At 38.1% G+C, this 5,497-nt stretch overlaps 1 pseudogene; it reads right to left on the bottom strand.

The window, feature by feature from the left end:
- Positions 1–1,786: 1,786 nt before the first annotated feature.
- On the bottom strand, positions 1,787–3,855 carry LOC138079701 (eukaryotic translation initiation factor 3 subunit F pseudogene; annotated as a pseudogene).
- Positions 3,856–5,497: the final 1,642 nt, after the last annotated feature.

Raw genomic sequence — 5,497 nt, 5'->3', positions numbered from 1 at the left:
CCTCCCATACAGAAAATTTTTACCAAATATGGAAGTTACAATTCTGATTTTTATTTAATTTTCGAAGCTTTGTTAGAACATTGATTAAGTTTACTCATGACCCTGAGATAAATAAAAATATACATATCTTCGATTTTGCATTACTAGTGGTATCATCTTAAGAAGAATAGCACCTTTTGGAGGAAGCTTATGACTGAAACATAATCATTTTTATACTCTGTGGACTGTAGTGCATGTATTAGCAGGCATATTCTCTGGTGAATGACAGCATAATGTAGACAAGAAGGACGCTGGAGAACCATATGGTGCTTGTGTTTCCATAGCAACTTGAGCATACATTGAAAGGATTTGTTGTTATGACTATTCTTTATCTGTTGTATAATGAACTTAGTACAGAGACTCTTATCTTGTTTTTCTTTCCTTGTTGCCTACATGGTAATTAAGGTGAAGCATTCTAATCTTAACTGATTTTAGAGTCAGATGATGGACTACAACACAATATATAAATATAATCTCAACTCTGCTACTTAGGATCAGTATGGTAGAAAAATTGCATTTCCTAATTTATAGAAGTGAGATCATCAATTTATGATAGTTTAATATAGAATAGATGCTGAGTAAATATTTGCCTTCCTCCAACCTAGGTGAGGTTGTGTACATTCTTCAATATCATTTCAAGCATGTTTTTATTTCCATCATATAAAAATTATTTTGCTTCTATTACCATTGTTAGAATCAAACCTTATTTTGAAAGAAATGCCACTATAGTGGACAACTGATGGACTAGATGGCAGAGAATATTTTTGATGGTTGATGATTCAGCTTTGAGCAGAAAGGGAGTAGGGTTTTAATTCTTTGCTTGGTTTCTTTCAAGAAATGTAACTGAGTTCAGTCATTGGTTTTCTTTTCCTAAATGTATAAAGATTCCCTTTCTTTTTGATTTTCCATTTATAACTGTTTGTAATAAGTACAAATGAGAAATATACACGAAATAAAAGTAAAATATGAAAATTATATATATATATAATGACTGCCATCATTTAAATAAATATGGACAATGGTTGATAGACAAAATTTGTAGTGTTAAGATAATAGACTTACATTTTTCAATATCTTAAGTTTTATTTTGCATTTTAAGTTAAAACACTTAAATTTTTTCATTTTAAATTTATTTCTTAGAAAGCATTAACATAGAGAATATCAGTTGTCTGTTCCATCAATAATTTTCTGAACTGCTGCTCAGCCTTCTACTCTTAAGATCAACATGTATATATTTGGTCACTTTTGTTAAGTTGTGCCCCCTGCTATTACCAGACAGCATTACCCCAGGTTTCCCTGTCATTCTTCCAGAGTAGTAATCTCACACTCAAATATGTTGGGGGGCTTCTTAAGAAAAGGCGTCGTATGTAATAGAGAGTGATAGGTCTATTAGTAGAGTATGAAGAACCTGCATAGAGATATTAAACATGTATTCCGTTTCAGCATCTAGTAAATTCTGATATACAAAGAAGACAAATCTCTGGGCTAGATTCTTTTATCAACTGGAATTTTGCTAGTTCTGCTCTATTTAGAGCACATTTTCTTAACCTGATATCTGGAGACAGAATTCATCTTTATTTATTTATTTTTTTCACTTACGAAAGGTAATCTATGTTTATTTAGAGTCACAGGCAGTTGATTGACTCAGTGTGACTCAGACCACGAAGACACCATTTCTCCTTCACTCCATTCTGGGTCCCGGGCCTGCCTGGGGCCCAGCGTGGCAGGAGGGCTGCCCGCGGCCCCTTCACAGGTTCACAAGCTTCTCATTGAGGGCAATTTGTGACTGTGTGAGGTTGGCCAGATAGGTTACCATCAACAGGTCGTTGATGTTGCTGTTGAGCATGGTCTTGAAGTCCTCGGGAACTATTTTGGGTACTTGGTTAACCAGACTCGTCAAGAAGCGGCCCACGGTATTGTCGGCTGACACCTTTCCAGACAGCATGTCCTCCGCATACTGCAACGCTGTGCTGAGGGCTTCCTGGATGCGAGCGGAAGCTCCGCCCACTTGCTACAAGTCACAGGAGAGGCCAATCACGCGGTTGGGGCTGAAACAGGTCTTCACGATCAGGTCAACTCCAATGCGTTCAGTGTCATAGTATGTGTATTTCACTGTCAGAGGGGTGAACGTCACCCCCATGGTCCTCCCAGGAACACCCATTAAAGTGCTGACGTAGGCCTTAATGCTCATGCGGCCATTCTGGAGGCTGCTATCCACTGTGAGGTGAATGGGGTTGGGGGCTTCTCGGCTGTAGTACTCATGGATCAGCACTGAGTGCTCCGTGATGTCATGGCCTGTAGCGTACCAGCCCAGGATGAGCTCGTTTGGAGAGACTTTCTTGTGCAATTCATACATGTTCTTAGCAAATTCCATGCAACAGCCACCTCATCTTCTGACTCATTGTGTGGCACTGAAAAGCAATTGGTGACTTCCACTGAGTGCTTGTCAACGGTTCCCAGCAGGGTCCCAATAACTCGGGCAGCTCCCTTGTTGCGTCGCTCGTAGCTGTCCACAATGGAGGCCAAAATGACCGGGTGCAGCCGGACCACGTGGTACTGCCGGTGTGGCCATCTTGTCGAGAGAGCAGAATTTATCTTTAAATGGAAAAGTATATATATATTTTACTCTAACTGAAATTAAATATTCAATTATGAATGAAATACCACTGCACAGTGGTATTAGCAGTAATTATGAGTTTGTCAACATTTTAAACCAGAGATGTTTTCATATCACATTACAACTGATGTAAATATCTCAATATGTTTTCATTTGCTACTACTTCGAAATGCAGTGCTTATTAGATACAGCACTAGGTCTTATTAAGGAAGATAGATATCTAATAAGGAGGATGGATCAATTGAGACACAATTTGGGATAAGGAGGCTGGAAAATGAGATCAAAGAGCACTTTCTATTGTATTTGTAATATTCCATTTCTTAAGTTAGATGGTGACTTTATGAATGTTCATTTTATTGCTATCTTTTATAACCTACTTATTATTCTCTAAGGGTTCTTTTGTATGCAAAATTTTTATAACATGAATCTTTTAATACTATTTCTTCAGAAACCAATATTACCTGCTCTACTGTACCCCTTACTGAAAATTTCTTACCCAGTGTCCCTGTTGAACTGGTAGAGCACCACGTGACACTATCTTGAGAGAAGGGAACTAAAACTTGAAATGTTTAAAATTTACCATGTGTAGAATTTGTTGGCTCTGTATCCTCCAACCAGTATTTCTGAAGTCCCTTTTGATTTGTACACTTCTGTAATCACTCAGGGGATTCTGAGGTGGCTCAGTGGTAAAGAATCTACCTGCCAATGCAGAAGACTCAGGAGACATGGGTTTGATTCCTGGATTGGGAAAATCCCCTGGAGGAGGAAATGGTAACCTGCTCAAATATTCTTGCCTGGATAATCCCATGAACAGAAAAGCCTGGCAGTCCATGGATTGCAAGAGTCAAACACAATTGAGTGACTTCACACTCATGCACAATAATCATTCAGAGGAATTATTTTACTTGTAAAAGATATTTTGTTTTATGATGTTAGGAGGCTTTGTCATTCAACACTTGAGGAGGGAGTAATTTTTTTCCAACTAGCAAAAGCTGCAAAAAAAAACACATGTGACAATTTAGCACCCTCTTGTAACACAAAACAATGTCAGTCAGTGGCCCTGAACTATAGGTCTCTCCTTAATCTAGTAGAAAGCAAGCTATATAAGAAGTTAATTTTTTTCTTACCTTTTCCTGTAACTTAGGCACTTCACTGTCACATGGTTTGAAGTTAAACAGATGTGGTTTTTTAAGTTTCATGCAAAGAATTATTATTGATGTGAACTTGGGTACTCTCACCTGCCATACAGCAAAGCCAATCCACTGACACCAGGTTGTGGTAAAGTACAGTGTTTATTACAGTGCCAAGCAAGGAAAACAGGTAGATGTGTTCAGAAGACCTGAACTTCTCAATGGCTTTCAGGGAAGGTTTTTATTTTTGTTTGTTTCTTGCCGTGCTGTGCAGCATGCAGTATCTTTGTTCCTCAATCAGGGATTGAACCTGGACTATGGCTCAGAGTAAAGAATCTGTCCGTAATGCAGGAGAACCGGTTTTGATCCTTGGGTAAGGAAGATACCCTGGAGAAGGAAATGGCAACCCATCCCAGTATTCTTGCCTGGAGAATCCCCATGGTCAGAGGAGCCTGGTGGGTTACAGTCCATGGGGTTGCAAAGAGTCAGACATGACTGAACAGCTGACATGGTATTGAAAGTGCCGAGTCCTAAATACTGAACCACCAGGGAGCTCCCCAGGAAAGAGTTTTTAAAGGCAACATTTGAGATGAGGATTATTACAGAATTATGACTTTCCTCTGATTAGTTGGTAGTGAGGTAACAAGGTGATGTTTTGGGGATCTTAATTGTTAATCTTCTGGCACCAACCAGTCTGGGGTTTATGTACTTGCTGTTGGTACCTAGTCCCTATTATACATCTGGGTTGCAGAGAGTCATTGTGTTTGCATATCTCACAAATATGAGTCAGATTGTTATGAGGAGTTGTCCAGGACTTCGTTGGTTTTTTTTTTTTTTTTTCCTGAATTTTTGTTTAAAATCTGAGTACTTTTCTTGTTTGGCTACTTTTCTTTTGTTTCCACATTCCCTCATTTTTCTATTTAGTTAACTGCTTGTTGGAACTCTGGGAAGACCTCGGAAGACTAAAGCCTTTTTCTACAAAAAAGAAAGGAGGAACTAAAGGAGCTTTTGTACTTAGGGCTCTGCAGGGTCCTGCTCAGTTTCAGAAGAATAAAAAATAGTATCTTTTAAGTAGATGTAAGTACTATTAAGCATTTATATCATACATGAGCAACCCACTGTAAATGACATACAAAGGCCAGTTTTTGGTGGTTTTGAGTCCAATTCAGTTCAAAGGTATAGGCATTTTCAGCTATGCATAATTTAATCTGACTTTTCCTATCAGTGAAAACCGTCTTATTTTGATATAGTAACTTAATATTGTACCTGTGATCCTCACTTCATTCAGATAATGTAATTTTGATATATAACCTATGAATTTTATGAGACTCAGTAGAAAAAGCAGCTCAAACTGGAAAGGCCAGATGAGTAAGGTGACCAAATAATTATAATCTGAAAAATTGTCACTAAAAATATCACATATGGGAAGCACAGTGGCAAGGAATATTGTCTGCATATCATTGGAAAGACTTCATTATTATAGGTTAGAGATAAAGGCATTCTGAAAAATATTTAAGGAATGCTCAGCATGGATTCCATAGTTCATCAGGCACTCTATCTATCAGATCTAGGCCCTTAAATCTATTTCTCACTTCCACCGTATAATCATAAGGGATTTGATTTAGGTCATACCTGTATGGTCTAGCGGTTTTCCCTACTTTCTTCAATTTGAGTCTGAATTTGGTAATAAAGAGTTCATGATCTGAGCCAT

The sequence above is a fragment of the Capricornis sumatraensis genome, chromosome 5 (genome assembly GCF_032405125.1).
Source record: "Capricornis sumatraensis isolate serow.1 chromosome 5, serow.2, whole genome shotgun sequence".
Lineage (NCBI taxonomy): Eukaryota > Metazoa > Chordata > Mammalia > Artiodactyla > Bovidae > Capricornis > Capricornis sumatraensis.
Note: the sequence above shows the minus strand (reverse complement) of the source record. Positions and strands in the feature narration are given on the sequence as shown.